This window comes from Chrysoperla carnea, chromosome 4 (assembly GCF_905475395.1).
Source record: "Chrysoperla carnea chromosome 4, inChrCarn1.1, whole genome shotgun sequence".
Taxonomy (NCBI): domain Eukaryota; kingdom Metazoa; phylum Arthropoda; class Insecta; order Neuroptera; family Chrysopidae; genus Chrysoperla; species Chrysoperla carnea.
In genome coordinates, this window is record NC_058340.1 from 30,847,998 (window position 1) to 30,866,255 (window position 18,258).

Sequence of the window (18,258 nt, forward strand, 5' to 3'; positions counted from 1 at the left end):
CTAATACAATATAACATATCATACAAGTGAGAGAGATATAAAAAACTTATTTGAATTGAGGATTAATTTTTTCTCTATATTACTTATACTACTTGATGTTTTGAGGAAACGTAAAAAGGAATAAAAAATAAAAAAAGATGATGAGTATTTCTGCAAAAAAATATTGTATGTAAATATTTATCTGAAATACCCGAAGCAAATCAAATTACTTTAGAGAAAAAAAAATAAAAATACTTGCCATGTACAATTCATAGAAATACTTTGTTCATTAGTGGAAAAGTTCAATATAAATAATAAACAAATTTATGCTGGAAAGAAGTTTATTAGCGAATCTATTGAAAGGAAAGAAAAATATGTATATCCTTTTTGGTTTAATTTCTAACTCAGGAAAATTACTATTAATACAAATAACTATTAAATATTTTATTTAATACACATTAAATAAAATTTACCTAAAGTTTGTATCTTCTATATTTCGACTAATGACGAAATGCTTTTAAATCCAAATGAGTCCCATCAATAGTTAAACTAGTAGTTGAAAGCTAAAGCTCAAAATATTAATATATTTTCGTATTATAACTTTGCTTTATTTTATTCAGGTATATTCACTTTATCTTTTATTCAGAAAATTCAAGTAAATTGACAGAATAGTATTTCAGAGGTCTATTGTTAAACAATTTTCTTGACATAAGGATTTTAATTTTCTAATTAAAATCCTTATTTCTCTTGAAAATCAAATCTCTAAAAAAAATCTAATCCAAATATAGCTTCTGATTACTGTTCATAGATGGCTTCATAGATGGTAATTTACTTTAAGTAAAATTAAAAAAATATACATTTTTAAAGTATATCTTTTTATTTGTATTTCTTTGATGGATTTTTTAAAGTACAAATATAATTAAAATTAAACAAAAATATTTTAAAAATTAAAACAGGAAGGAAGACCCATTGATACAATTTTAGAAGCTGCATGATGTGTAATAAAAACTAGTTTTTACGGTAAAAGGTATTTGACTCACATTTTTTATTACCATATACATTAAAATATGGTAAATTATATCACTATTTTATCATTTTAATATAAAAAAAAACACTAGACCCTATTTGCTGCAATGATATTTATATAAAAACAAAGACCCACACCTAAGTAGATAATTCTAGAATAATCAAGTTTTATTTTCATAATAATTAAAAACATAATTTTGTTATAAAAAAAAAACATGATATAAATTAAATTATTTGATAAATTAAATTATATTTATATGTATTTTATGCAAAATATGAATTATAATAAATGGAAACAATTTAATTACGTTTTATGTAAAATTTTAGGAAATATAGATGGAAAAATATGAAAATTTATAATTAAATTGAAAATTCATTTAATCATGTTCGTTTTAGTTAATTGAAAGTTGTAAATGTTTTAAAACTTAAATAAATACTTTTATTGTTACTGAATTAAAGTAAATAAATGTAAAATAAATTTATGATTTGTTTAAAAAAATATAATAGGTAAGCACCGCGACACAAAACTTCTATGTACAGACTAAAATTTTATCAATAAACCTTTTTGTCAGTTTCCAAATCCGCTGATTCGTGTGTAGGTACAAAAAAAAGATATCAAAATCTTTCAAACGTTTGTTTGGAACGTCTCTTTTGCCACACTCTCATTATTTGAAAGCAAATCTAATGAAATTACTTAGTTTTTAACCCCCGAACTTAAAAAAAAGGTGTGTTATAAGTTTGAACGCTATTTGGGTGTGTCTGTGGCATCGTAGCCCCTAAACGAATGAACCGATTTCGTTTGAAAGGAAATTTAACGGAGAGTGTTCTTAGCTATGTGTCAAGTGCGAGTTGGGGGTTCCGTACCCGAAAAATTGGTCGGGGTTCTTTGAAATTTTGTAAATTTCACTTGTTAAGGATGAAAAAAAAACACGTTTTATCAAAAATGTTAAAATAATGTGCTGGGTAGAAATGGATTTCAAAACGTTCGATTAAAAACCATAATCGATTTTGAGTTTTCGAACATTTTGTTAAATTTTGTGTATGGAGGTTAAATTAAATCTTCTTTTAACCAGTTGAAATTGGTAAGATGTTTACCTGAATTCATCATGAGACGAGTATAGTTTTGAGTTTTGAGTCCATGACATACAAAAGTAGTTGATAAAAGGAGTAAAAAAGATAAATATTTAATGTAAACTAAATATAAAATAATGAAAACTTAATTTTATGTTGATTTAAGAAGAATCGTAAATATCTTAACGTAAATAAAATGGGAAACAAATTTTGCCCATATTCTTCCCTACTAAACTGGGAAGTATGTAGGAATTGCTTTCCATTAGATAGAAATGTCGCTTGATCATTTGCATATTCTTGAAGCTATTTTTATTTGAAGCAGCAGCAATCTTTCCAAAAATTTGTCTATACATTTTTATAAAAATTACCTATACGAGAGCTGGCTAGGCTTCCAAGAGAGTTTATTATAAGACTGTTGTCTAGCATCTGAAAAAGGTTGCGTTAATTAAGCGGTTGCGAAAATTAAAATATAATTTTTTCATTATAAAACCTTATTATATTAAAATTACAGCCACCATATGCAAGACGTACTTCATCTCTACTTAATTTCCATGAGAAAAGAACTGTCCAAAATCCAGGCATCTTAAAATCAGCTTTTCCGCAACGTTACCAATTTTTACACTATATACATTACACGAAAAAAAGATGTATTATTAATATATTAGGTATATTTAACAATAAAAAATCAATGTCAATAATAACCAATCATCAATGAAAAAATATAGTACAATCATTTTTTTCTTTTAAAAAATATTCTTATATAAATAACAAAAAAAGATTAAGGGTGAATCGAATTTGCAAATAGAGAGTTCGATACAATTTCATTAGGAGTTTAACGCCGTAGGTATCCGCTCAGGTTTTCTGGTAAACTATGTGTTGAGTTACGTGCTATATTATGTTTTTTTTTTTCAAAATTTTTCTACATTTTCAGTTTATCACATCAATTTTCAGCAATTCAATTTCTTCAAATCTCTATGTACGTTAATTGACATGTTCCGCTGGGAATTCGAAAAATAACTTTCAAATAATATGACAGGAAAACCCAAATCGTTGCGTACATCTTACACCAAAAATATCACAGGCTGACGTACTGTTTGTTTAATATTAAAAAGAAGCATTATTCTAAATTTTTATAATGTAAGTATATTCTCTTTTCAATTGTATTTATACATTTAAGGAACAGAATTCTAAAAATTGAAATGCAAATAAATGAAAGTGATGTATTTTTTAAGATACTGAGAGCATGGTATTTAAAAAACAGATTCGTTTTATTCAAATAAATACTTAAAAATTTTTTGTTAAATATTTTTTATTTACAAGGACTTCAAACAATTGTACAGAAAACAATGAAGAAACGGCGTATGATATCGATACGAAAATGATTATCTATCAGATTATCTAAAAAGTCTGTAGATTAAAAGTATGGTAAAATTATAAATTTGACTTTTCTCAGTGAAAATCAGCAAAGTTGGTTACAAAATTGATCTATTCCAGTACAATATTCATACGCGGATCATTTGGCTTCTTTATAAATGGTTAAAATGAAATAAGTTTATAATAAGAGATTTTCCACAATAGTACTAGAACCTCGACAGTGTGTATCTTTCTTCCATGTAGAGCAATCTTGAATTGGCAGGTACGAATGTCCTTAAAAAAAACTTTTAAAAACAATTGTGCTATTTTACAGCAAATTTTGCAACAAATGTACCCCGAATATAAGGAAACCTGATTTCATATCAATGACATCACGCCTGGATTATTGAAAATATAATTTCTAGACACTGAATTTGCTGATATTATATTTCTAACAGTCTTATTCAAGAAAAAACTCAAACACAGTAAAAAAATTTATCTCTGGAAAGGCAAACCCTATACTATATTACTTGTATTGTTGCTAAAGAGTAAAAACATTCATTCTTCAGTTAGTATAGGCAATAAATTTACATAAATGTATTAACAAATGTCTATACGTTATAACAAAATCTCATTATACTGAAGTTAGTGTTTATTGATGCGTTTTTATATCCAAGGTTATTGTTGGACTCATTCAAGCATTTATAAAGCCGAATAATAACATTGCAAATATAAGCTACAATATACACTTAACAAAAAGGTATAGTAAATATTAATAAAGAACGACTACAAATGTACCGAATGAATCAGGAAGAAAGTATCAAACCGATACAAATTATTATGCGTTTAACATGTAGGCTACATTATTACCATCAAATATGTGTCCGAAGTATCTAGAGGTTGAAAAATATAGTCAAATGGAGATGTGCTAGAGAAAATACGTTTCTAAAGAAAAGAGACATGTTTAGCGGAAGGCTTAAACTAAAGTAAACGTACCTATTTTAACCCCCTGAGAAGGAAGGTTCTCTTCTTTATTTCAGCCACAAAATATATGTCCTCCTCTAGTTGAATTCAAATCAATAACTTTGGGAAAAATTAATTTATCTATCACATTGATATTTTTGAATGTGCAGGCATGCAAATAGGATTAATACTTCGGAGATAAAAATAAAAATTGAATTAAGATGTGAAGGTAAGCTGGTAGATCATTTCTGGGCACTGTTCGATATAGGAGCTATAGAATACTTAGTTAAAATGAAAGAAAAGTGCGAAATTAAGCAGGTCTGAAAAAGTTTGCAAATTACTTCCGGGAAACGACCGCTACATACTACGTGGAACGGAGGAATTTCGTGAAGGCTTTTTCTAACTAAAGCAATTTCGATACTGGGCTATATCAATATTACATCTGCTACTGTGTATACGGTACTTGTTGCTTGCAGTGCCTTCAAATGGTCTTAATACGGCGATGAGACTGTGTCACGAAGAGATCGAGACTCTGCGTGTGGGCACTTTGTTGCGTTCTTTATGATTCATCCTGTACTTTTAGCTTAAAATAGTGTAATAGAACTAAATACCTCTGATTCGGACTTTATTATTATTTATTATTACTTTTGGTGAATTTACATTGTCTATGTCGACGACGACTATTACTGAAAAACACAACACGACACGACAACAGCGAGTACAACGGCGAGAATAATGTTGTGAATGGGGTTTGACGACAACTAATACATCCCATCATCATCAAACATCATCAGTGATAACTTCTCCGTTGAATTTACAATAGTTAGTACATTCAGTGTTTAGCGGCCTCTCGGAGTGTATGAGCAGCGAGATCTTCTAAGTATATATCCATTCATCATACAACAACAATAATTAAAACAATTGTATATTGTTTTATATTAATTATTATTACAACAATTAATTTATTATAAACAATTATTTTTATTTTGTGAAATTATGTGAATAGTCATTTGTAGCGAATTTATTGCGAATTGTAGTTTTTTATTTTTGAGTTCCGAAAAAGTCTCGTGTGTTTTTTTTTTAATTTTTGGTAGTTTTGCAAATGTAATAATAAAAAATAGAAATCATTTTTGAATTGTGTGAATTTTTTTGAAGTAACTATTGTGTTTTTGAAAACAAGATTATCGCGCCATAATATTGTTGTTTATATTTTCAAACTCACCTGTTGATACTTTGAAACACCGCTCTGTTACCTCTTTTGAAGTATTTAAATATTATGTAAGTATGTATGTTTTTATGTATTGAATTTTAAACCTTCGTATTTTATAGAATGTCATTATTTTTTTTATTTCTTTGGATTTATTTTATTTAAAAGAAGTTGTTTTAAGAAAATATATAATTTATTTAATAAAGCTATTTTCTTTTGGTCGAATAAGGAATAACAATAATAACATTTTTTTAATATTGTTGTAGTAAAAATGCGGTCCGCAGTCATTTAAAACTAAACCGTTAAAAATGACCTTAAATTTAAAATAATGTACCTACAGCAAAAATGTCATAATTTTTAATAGAAATTTAATAAATATAGGATAAAATGCGGTCAGGGAACGAACCCATAACTTTTGATCTGGGTTCATATTTAAACCTAAGTGGTCTAACCAACTGAACTACTTGTTGGCTGTGTACATATTGCTTCTATATCTCGATTTATTATTTTTTATATCAAAGTATGTTAACGCTATTCAATTCGGCAAATAAAGAACCAAATGTGAGGGAATTATTTAGTAATAATGGTTAGGTTTAGTTTACAAAAAGAAAAAAAAAAAAAGAAAAAATTGAAAAATAAAAATTCAAGACACCACCATAAGAAAGAATTGACTATCTACTTGGTAGCTCATTTGGCTTTTGTTAAGAGCGCTGTGTGTGTTTGCTCAAATCTAATGTCAATATCAAAAATATTTAGAGTAAACGTTAGCTACATCTAAAAAACATCTAAGTCAGTAAAATCCAGTTGATACGAAAATGTTTTTTATTATAAAAAATTCTATACAAAGCTAAAGTCTAATGAGACTACAGCAAGTTTAAAGTCCGAGCCTTGATTCTTAGGTCGATATATAATTCATTCACTATCATTTCTGAGAATTTAATCACTTAGGAAAGTTGTCCAAATACGGATCTTTCTTAGAAAGAGTAAAATTTGGAACGAAAAATTTACAATCTTTATCAATTTATGATATAAAACTCGTCAGCACCGGAGTATCATTAAGGTCATATTGCCCCCTCATTAGATCTTCTTTTTGTTAGATGCATTTTATGTATATGGGATTTTTGTGTCTTTATGTTTTTGATTACATGAAGTGCTTATCTAGACACTTCCTTAAAATTTACTCAATTCTCAGACCAGTTGCCAACAGACTTTTTAATTTGAAGAAGCTTTACAGGTGCGCAAGACCTAAAAAACCGAGAAAATCGCCGCATTTTGACATGAAATGGAAGGGACGCTGGGAAGTCGACACTTCAAAAAGACGCTACCGTGACATTCAAACTCTTTACCGATTTTAAACTCCCTAGGTCAATTTGAGGATGCTGCCCAGGTTAAATAAGCCTAGAAAGGGGATTTTCTTCCTAGGAGACCGATAAAAATTAATGAAATCAACACCCGCCTTAATAATATCCTTCTACTAAAATCCGTCTACTAAAAAACCCTAAATAAGGAATTCCAGTTCTTTTCAAGTAAATGTAGACTTTCTGCATCTTTATTCAAAATCCAGATGATACAGTTTTTCTGAAGCGAGCTTGAATCTATTTTTAAATTAATAAATTTTTCCAGTAATTTTTTCCTCAAGATTAACTTATTCTCAGAAATATTAAGGATAATATGTACCTGTATATCTATATCCCTGGATGAAGCTTAATTAACTTAATTATTTACATTATAAGAAATATCAATAAATTATTTCTCTACGATATTATACATTTTTATTCCTTATGTATGAAATATATCAGAGTATATTAAGTTTTGTCTCAAGTTAGTAACTCTTAGAACTATAAATAAAATTTTCTTATTGGTTTTAATAAAATGAACTAATTAGTTCATTTTTTTTCTGCCCGCCATCCCGATAACGCTAAAACTATATCGTTACCGAGCGGAAATTTTTATAACGTGTTCAGGACGTAAAAAATGAGTTCGTAAACGAAAAATATAGTAACGAGCAAAAGAGAGCTTAAATTTTGTTGGCAGTTTCAAATAATCAATCTTTTGATTCTAATTGCATACTAAGCCTATCCGATAAAATTAAAAGACACAAAGTAGTCAATTTTCGAGAGGAAAATGGGTAAAAATGAAATTTATAAAAATAATAAAATCAATGTATCTATACAAAGTATTTCAACAATTAACTCAGTCAATTGTTGATTAATATTTCTTTTTTTATATTTCTAATTAAAAATCTATATAGTACCCTGGATAGCCGCGGCAATTAGTGTTTATCAAATGTTTGTTTCCATGGAGACCCTACGGATGTTGTTGGTTTGTGGATATATCTAATATTATGCATTGTGTTCAATTACTATTATAAAGCGAAAAAAAAGACCGTTGAAAATAATAACAGTACACTTGTATTCTTTAATATATTTCACCCATAACAATACATATACTGTCATCGAAAGGTACTCTCCAATTGGCCTCAAATTTCATATTTTCATAAACAATTAATTGTTTGATGTTAAACACTTCAATGATATCTAATTCGAATTGTATCAATCATATTAGATTAGATTTATTTAGGGCCTTACTCAGCGTGGCAAGCTTTATGGTTGGTGCGAGATTTTATTGTGGCACCCTACCCATCAAGGCACAATAACTTAATGAAGTAGTTTGGTTTTGTTGCATATTATAATGCCTTGATGCCTAGAAAGATTTTTGGTCCCCTAAAAGTGGTTCGGGTAAGTAAGGTGAATGTTCATTTTTCTTTTTTGCGGTAAATGATAGCTCAAAGTTCCTTGATCACAAAAAACACTGGGACCTCTTGCGGAGCAAAATTATGAATTATTTCTTTTTAAAATTGTGATTTTTAACATGGTACCTTATGGAAGAACTCGGTGAATGAGCTTCAAAAAAGTTTTCATCATGAAGAAAGTTTATCACAGATTCTGTTTGGTTTTGGATGCTTTTTCGATATTTTTAGAGCATTTCTTTACATTTATGCCATACAAATTGCGTAGTTTACGATATATTTAGAGCATTTTCTAACATTTACGTCATACAAACTGCCTAGCTGACTAATTGACTAATCACGTGACAGGCGAAACACTTTAAATAATAAATATTTTTAATTCGTTTATGTTAAAATGTGTCCTTTTGCGAGTTCTCGTAGTTCATGAGGTGTGTGTAGACAGAATGCAGAGGATATTCTATATCTATATGAATTCGATAATAATTATTATCGATATTGTGCACTGATTGCAGCGTGTGGGTTGAGTATATAATGTGCAACCTTTGATGTCAATGTTTTATTTATAATTAACTTTTTGCAAGACACGTGAAAACAAAGGGTTTTCATAAAGCTTTTTTAAAAAAAAACTATTTGCGCAGTGTATAAATAATAAAAAATTAAAATAAACCCACTGGCTACATCAGGGGGGGGGGTGTTTAGTTAAAAGCTATTGAACGAAATGATAAAGCTTGTGTCATGGCTGTTAAAATTATATTTTTTTTACACATAAATTTATAATTAATCGAAGCGTTACCTGCCTGTTTCGCTACACAATTGAAACCTTCAAAAACAACATAAAGAAGAAATAAATGGATGGATATAAAACTACCGATTTTGCTGACGCTGGTAGCGATGAAAGAAATGGGGATGTTTTCGCACAAATGTTCCTGTTACCAAAATGCTTGTTTTGGCGTAATCTAACATCATCTTGATTGTTGATCAATTAAGGGGTTACATTCAGTTACAATTTTCAGGGAAACGTTTTTTTGTATTTCCGGAATGTACATATATTTATAAGTATATTCTCTGAAAATTTCAAGTTGATCCGATAAATATTCACGAAGATAAACGCATTAAAAAAATGTGAGCGTCTTTTAAGACTTTAAACGCCTTTTTCTCGAAACAGCATTTTCAGTCGGCGAGCAAGATTTTTCCTAAAAGGTTTTTGACAAAGTTGGAAAGAATTTAAATTTTTTTTTTGTAGTCTCAGTTTTGTCTAAAATCATAATTTTGACTTTTCTTTCGTATAATACCTGTAATAATCTATTTATTAAAGAAATTTTCTGGTATTTTTCTATTTGGATAATCCATATCAGAGATATGGTACTAACCGCTAGACACCTTTTTTTGGAGGACTTCCAAGAGATCGCCAACAGTTGCAATAGTTGATACATTATGTGGTTATATAGATTCTTTACCCTGAAATGATATAAAAAATTAAAATAATTAATAATATTTGTACAAACAAAATAATTTTTATGAAATTTAAGATTTTAATCGTTAAATACACAGCTCTTTATTACTATTATTAAGTGATTTTATTTAATGAATAAATTAACAAATTTAATATTAAAATTATTGCAACACTTTACACTTTATAAACATTTTAACAAGAGTGTTTTATGACTTTTATTCTCTCACGCAATTTAAAGATTTATATTAAAGATTACAAAAATTATTATCCATGAATAATTTACATTGAATAAATCTCTTGTTCTATAAACGAAAATATGTATTGATCCATAAAATTTATGAATAACCCACCCATGACATTGTGATTGTTTAATGAAAAGAGATACTTTTCATAAATAAAGAGATAATTTTTTAAGATAATGTGAGACAATATTATCAACTATACGGAAATATGTTTGTTAAGAATTCGTACCTATAAGGTACTGAAAATTTATGCCACTCAAACTTTTTTATATAGAGATAATATTCTATCGTCGAAATTCATGTAGAAAATCTAAAACCTTTGGTGATATGAATGCCACCCTTTAAGAGATAAAAAAATATTTTACGTTTACTTAAGTAAGTAAAATTATCTTAAAAGTTATAGCAATTAAGTAACTTGAAGGATGTGCTATCGGCGTAATTTGTGAAAAACTGCAAAATTTTCTGACTTTTTTCAATTTTTGTAGTTCAATTCAAATACTATGAGCTTTTGGCATTAGTTGCTACTATCATTCTGAAAGTATACTAAATTTGGAATAATTGAAGCCGGCACATAGTTCCGTATGTCTAATAGTTTTTGAGAAATGATGCTTGAAAAATTTCAGATATGTTAAAATTTTGAGTTATGCTTTTATGGTTTTTTGCTTACAAAACGTGGTTTTGGCGTAAGCTTCAATTCCATATAAACATTTTTCAATGAACCGGTGGGAGTCGTTCGTAAGAGATATAGAAAAACATTAAAGCGAAAAATAATAGTTATTCAATCGATTCCACAAAAAAATGGTTTAATGGAAAAATATTATCCATCCGTGGTGGTTCGAAAGCGTTCATCTTTTACCAGTTTGTACTGAGGAGTGAGGAAGAATTTTTCAATTTTTTAGCACCTAAAAAAGTGAACGACGTGAGTCAAAAATTTTTTTGCGTGAAAAACGAATGTTTGTACTTCGGCAAGTTTGTTTTTTCTCTGGCTATTCAGAGTGAAGTTTTTGAGCGAGTTATTAACAGCGAGTTATTTCAGATATATTTTGGAAATTCACACCTTTATTTCGTGGAATAACTATCGTTCAGAAATCTACCGGACATCAATTGAAAGGCGAAAGTGTCTTCTAAGAAGACTTTACCTTCAATTTCCCATTCCTAAGTACTAGGACAAAAAAAAATTTACGGGTAAAGAATTTGACCCAAAAATAAATAATTCGATAATTGGCCTATTATGTCCAAAATTTTGTTTTTTCATATTTTTCTACAAAGAATTTCGTCGGGAAATTGTTTTTGAAATAATATTAATCAATGAAGAAAATAGTTGAAAGTGTTCGAACTTTTAAAATTAAGAACAACATATAAACATAAATGAATAAAGTGAATTATAATAAACTACCTACAAAAATAATATAATTTGCGTGGCAATAAGCATTGTTGTTGATGTCATTGTTTTATTTTATTGTTGTATTAGATTAAAATTCCACTTTAAAAACTTTAAGTGTATGAGAACTACTAATATAGTGTTGTAAGTACTGACTGCATACACTAAGTGAATACCTAATAATCTACCCGTGTAAATAAATTTATAATAAGATCTATTAATATATTACCAGACTCAACAGCACTGTTTTTCTAGTGTGCAACAAGTGTTAGATACGTGGATGTGAACATATTTTATTGGCAGAAAGTAAACTGAACACTTTTATTTATACTAGAACGGTTTTCCATCTATGAGATCTCTAGCGTTTCCTCTATCTAGCTTTTTCAATAATAGCTGCATCTTCGAAAAATAATATATTGTTCACAACGTCATCTTTAGTTATGATTTGACTTTAAAATAATTACAATTTCTGTTATTTAAAAAAAAAAAAACCCTTATAAAAAATCGAAAAATCGGGAAAAAAAATTTGTTTCCAATCAACCCGATTTTTGGATTTTTTAGGTCCAAATTACTTTATATAATGAATTTTTTCGATATCGAAGGCAAAAAAATGTTTTCGAATTTTTGCAATTTTCTTAAGGGGTACGTACTCCTTAGAAAAAATCGGGAAAAAATTTTTGTTTCCAATTTCGATAAAACTCTATACATAAGGTAATTTTGTCCCAAATAATACAAAAATCGAGTTACTGTACCGATTGGATGTATAGCGTTTGAGAAAATCGCTCTTCGTGTCCAATTTTGATATCGAAGGAAAAAAAATTGCTCCAACAAATTTAGTAAACAACAAACAGCTGTTTTATGCAAGATGATAAGGATGTTCCAAAATTAATACAAGAAGTAATTTTGATAGAAAATACGGTTTCATTATTAACAGTTGTGAAGTGAGGTATTCTTTTCGACGGGCGTGCAGGTCAGCGGGTAGCACATTAAACATATCCTATTTGCAACAAAATTAAAGTTAATCATCGCTTCCACCAAAATTTCATTATATCATTTACATATTTTAATCTGTTTGAATCTATTTTTGTAAATATTTACAAATTCTTTATGCAAAAATAAGTTATAAATACTTCAGAGATATTTTAAAAAACATTGACATATTTGGATTATAAAATCAAAATCAAAAGTTATTTATATATGAAAAGATAACTTTATTAATTATCTGATATAATAAATATCCCCCAGGAATTTTAAATATACTTGCACAGAACGAAATTGGATTACAAAAAGTACTATCACAATTTTCTGTCAACAGATTTTCACTAAAAAAGAAGTTAAAATTTATGGAAAAATATACTTAAATATTCTGATTTCGAGTCATAAAAGCAGATTTTTCTATTAAAATATTAAAATTAAAAATCGTAATTTTCAACTGTATATCACGTGACCTAAAATGCGGGTAAGCCCTGCTGTGATGTCATAGCGGTATGAGTCATAGACCATCAGTTAGTTCAGTGTAGACAGCTAAAATATATACATACATAATATTTATTATAATCAGATGTCTATGAATATATTTGTAAAACTTATTTGTGTTATTTCGTATAGTGATACCCATATTACGCCATCAAATTGGATGCCCGCGTTTTTGACAGTTTAAAAAAGGTTTAAAATTTAATTTAAGTTTTTGGCAAGAAAGCGTGTGTATTTTTCCGAAATAAATTTTTGGTGGCTTTTTATTATCAAAATCAACATTTTGAGATACTTTTTCAAAAATAGTGGAATACCCTATTGAGTTTGATCTATTAAAAAAAGTAGTCGTGTATACCTAACTCGAAAAAACTTTTTGCCGGAAATCTTTTACTTTACCTCAACATTTTTATACCTTTTTTTTACCTGGATTCTTAAATCCTGGTGTAACATTTTCTGGGTATCCTACTACTATTTAGCTCTAGAAACTATTAACTTTAGCTCGGTGTTAAAAACAACAGTAAACGGCTTGTTAATAAAAAGGAATATATTTCAGTATTGTAACAGGATTCGTCGATTTCACGATTTCGATTTCTATGCTCTTCGGAAAAAAACTAATGATCAGATTTTTATAAACAGCTGATCAGTTTGGCAGCTTGGAGGATACAGACTAGGATGAGCTTATAACAGACCTTTTATGTTATCGAAAGCTAAGCATGTGTAAAAATGTCTCACTGTTTTTAGTGACACATTTTCGTTGTTCGAAAGTGTAATATGCAAATATTATATGTGCGTATCTAGATATGAAAAATATCCAAATCGATTAAATATTAATATTCTCTTTTATTTGTCATATCAATTGCGTTAATTAATTTAACACAATAATTATTTATGGAATTTAATAATTTTCGTTCGTCATAAATTTAAATTATGGAAATCGATACTCATATATAGAATATCAACCATTTCTTTAAATAAAAATTAGCAGAATAATATAAACAAAGAAAATATCATTTAAAAATAATTTTGGAATTAATTTTCAACTGAAGAATTCGTTCAATTAATATGATAGCGCCTTGCAACAACAAAATTTTTAATCACAAAAATTCTATAATGTCTAGATCTTTATGACCTAGTTTTAACACAAATATACAAGGTTGTTCAATAAGATGTTACTACTTAAATGGGTGAGCGCATTTTTCAAAAAGATGTAACCACTTAAATGAGGGTTATGAGGAGAATATATTTGATACTTTTATATCCCTTTAAATGATAATACATTTTTTTTCCACATTTCTTTCCTATTTAATTGGTAATATTATTTTGAACAAAATATCTCCCATTTACGTGCTAAAAGTTTCTTGAACAACCCTGTATTTGTGAAAATACAGATTTGAACTGATTAGTTACTATGTCATTGAACTCTGGAGCTTGGAAACCTACGCCTTTTATCCGATAAACTATATCATAACATTCAAACTGTAAATTCGTATAAGTCTTCATTATTTTTTATTTGAGAAAATTCTCGAGCATGCCATACCGCTTAAATTAAAAATTTGATGGCCGCAAAATCAAACGCCATGTTTTAGCATTTCGAGAACTTTTTCGAATAAAAATATTTATAAATGAGGCCACATACGAGGCCCAAGGACTATTAACATATAAATTTTAATCCATTAAATATTTCGTTCGAGGTTTAATAATGACTATAAATAGGTATTGACGATGACAATTTGACAGAAATCTTTTCAATTTCATCAAATAATAATAATACAAGAATCATGTCAGTGAAATGAATGCTATGCAATTAGTAGAGTGTACTACCTTAGAGATTTACTAGGAAGGTATGTTCTATTTATTGTTGAATGTGCGATGCATAGTATAATGCTAGCTGATATGAATAGTAGTTAAATACATATGTACGGAACGTTTCAAAAAAAAATTTCGGAGAAATAATGTTTAACGTCTTCTCTTTCATAACACTTTCTTCGGAACTGCATATACTATTCTAAAGGTTTAATTAGGTTTTAAATTTATTAGTTCTATCAAAGAAGTAAATATTTTAATGATACCAATATAAAATTGGTAGATATGATTTTGTCCTACAACACGCAAATTTTATTTAATTTTTACCACCGACCAAAAATACTAGTATTATATAAGTTAAACGTAAATGTGTATCTGTGTGTCTCACTGTGGAATCGTAGCTCCTATACGGATGAATGAGAAAAATGATGATATGCATCTAGCGGAAGAGCAGATTTTCTCGAAACATAGCTCAGATATTCTCAATCAAATTACCTTTTAATCCAAATCAGATTTTTGTTTGTTTGAAAACTTAAAAACGGGAGTATTTTTAGTTGTGTTTCAAGTAAGAGTTTGGAGTTCTTTACCTGAAACAACTATAAAAGAGGCGCTATTCTTCCAATGGCTGATTCGTTTTATTTTGATATATGCAGCTAAAAAAACTTTTGGTCAACTTACTTAAAAAAAATTAAAATTGGTTCATCTGCGTTTGGGACTTACGTTGGCAAAAATGAATCGATCAAAGCGGATTTTATTTCGAGGGTTTATATTTAACTTTTAATTTAATATTAGAATCTTTGTGATGATTTTCACGTATTGCATTAAATTTGCGATTTAATTATAAACAAAATCGGTATTTTGTACTTAGTGACGTCATTAAAATTTAAAAAAACTGATATTAGGCGGTCAATCAATTCAAATTTTCTCCAATTTTGATAAACTAAGTAGGTATGTAAGTACGAGAAAATTAGGTCATATTTTTTTAAATTTTTGATTGAAATTTATAGTTTGCTAATATTATATAAAAAAGAAACGGTTTTTGTACTGAGTGACGTCATAAAGACACAACAAGAAAGAGATTTTGCCTTATCTCACTCAAATTTTATCCAATTTTAATATCTCAAGTATGTAATTCAACTAAATTTGGTTCATATTATTCAAATATTTCCTTAAATTTTACATATCGTATCAAATTTGCAGGGTTTGTAAAAAAATATACTTTTTGTAAGGATTTTTAACGCTATTATGAGATACCATATATATAGTCTATCACATATTGAAACTCATTCACATTTTTTGAATATTCCACCCTGATTATTTCACAAACATTCTGTAATAATGTGTATGATGAGAGTAAGGTATGAATGACGAGGAATTATTTGTGCCCAAAGAGTATTAATATAATTGAATAGGGGAATTCTACACCAGTTGGAAATCAATATCACTTATAGTTGAAGTATTTTGAAATAATCTCTCTGACTACAGTTATGTTCTTTGCGTCATTAAGTGTGATAGAGAAGTATCGAGTTATTGAAGAGTAATACAACTATTCTTTATTAATCTACACTTAGTGTAGTACACCATGACAAAAAAGAACATATGTATAACGTGTATTACAGGTAGCTTTAATAACTGTGTATTTATTTTAAATCGCACCCTGGAGAGAAATGGTAAATTTATTCTATATTATATTAATATTTAATATCATACAAACTATAATGTTGTGATTATATTATTAAAATTAATTTATGTATTGTAAATTTAAATGAAGATTTATTATTTGAGAGAATTTTAGACACTATTGTCACTTTAGCTATTAGGGTAAAGTAGCCTGTTGCATACCGGTATTTTATTCGTATCGGACGAATTTCCCAATACTGCTAATTTTATGTAAAATTTGAGAAATCTTTGACTAGCGAAACAAATGCAGTTTTATATGGCGATTAAATGTAAAAAATTATGCGTCAAAAAAAGAGTTTGTTAAAATAAATTGACTTTTGAAATGATATTTTTCTCGTTCTACGTTTTGATTTCATTATAAATGTACTATGTTTCTGAAATGTTACCCATACAGAGTTTCTGAAAACGAACATAATTCCAATTAAAGAGAGAATTGAAAAAAATACACTCGAACCCGGACTGTTTGGATTCATGTCAAGCGCCCTACCAATTAGGCTATTCGAGTTCTAGACACGAATGCAATTTTTTCCACTCAATAATTCCTATTAAATTCCTATACTCAGGGCCGTAACGAGGGTACATAGCGCCGGTGGTAAGTATTTAGATTGCCCCATATACATATATCGGGATCGGCTCTAACGATATTGATGAAAATTCTTATACTGATAGTATTTAACGTACGACTAAAGGTAAAATGGCAGAGAGTCGCCATAATCGTGTCATTTTACCTTAAAGAGTCTGTACATTTAATTGATAAACTTTTTAAATTTATTCAAGTGATAGAGTTTCAAATTAAAGTATCGATTTCTCTCGACGTTTCCTAGCAAAAGCAAAGAACTCATTACTTTCCTAAAATTTGTAATTAAAATTGTAATTATTATTTTTATATTCGCTGTTCATTAAAAGGTACCAAAAATTACCATGTTAGCAGTTTTGATAAATGATACCAAGTTGTAAACCTACTAAATTTGGGTCATAATTTTCAAATTTGTGATCAAAATTAACCTAGCTCTGATAGATTTCAAGAATTTAGAGACCTGGTTTCGGAATTAAGAATATCAGTGATAGCTAGGGAAAAACTTTCATCGAAGCTGAAAAGAATGACCCAAAATTAGTGGGCTTAAAAAACATTCCAATAAGATCGAATCAAATTTGCCTGTGTTAAAGAAAAAATAGAATTTTTTAACTTTATGACGTCATCAGAATTCAAAAAATTAAATTTTGCTCACATCCAAATTTTATCCAATTTTGATCAATTAAGTGTGTAATCTTACTAAATACAGGTCATACTAAATTGTATATTTCATATATTTCTCAGATCAGTATATTTAGCCTGAAAAATGAGCTGGAACATAGTACATTGGGCATATTGTACATGGAGATCGTTTGGAATTTATTTACATATACTGTTTTTACACACAGCTTAACAATTTAAGATTGTACAAAATTCGAAGGTCATCGACCTTAGTTTTAATTAATCTTTTATGACTTTGTTTGATTAAACTATACAATTGAATATTATTAGTGCAATATATTAATATAAACATATTAAAATATGTATATGCATGCCTCTATATGTAAACAAAAACAATTTTTTTAGTTGTTCGGAACAATTTATGCATCACCAGCGAAGTAAATCGATTATGCTTATGTTTTGTCAGAGAATAAGGAAGCATATTGTTCTGTCGCACAGTTCTAGTTGTATGAATTAGTACGGATCTAATTCTAATAGATTTAGAGCTGAGTGGCTTTTTTGAGTACATATTTGAGGCACATTGAAAAGTTGGTAGCTTGCGAATGTGTGGATGGTGAAATCGACAACCTGGCTGGGAGGTTGGGGGGCGTTATTGACCTATGAAATTTTTAATTTGCAATTTT

General features: G+C 28.4%; 1 protein-coding gene across 1 annotated transcript in view; it reads left to right on the top strand.

Annotated features, from left to right (window-relative positions):
- Positions 1-5,502: 5,502 nt before the first annotated feature.
- LOC123298608 (excitatory amino acid transporter 1) overlaps positions 5,503-18,258 on the top strand; it is a 42,638-nt gene continuing 29,882 nt past the window's right edge. The window contains exon 1 of the mRNA XM_044880694.1: positions 5,503-5,670. The gene's annotated coding sequence lies outside the window, so the exon portion shown is untranslated. The remainder of the gene's footprint in view (positions 5,671-18,258) is intronic.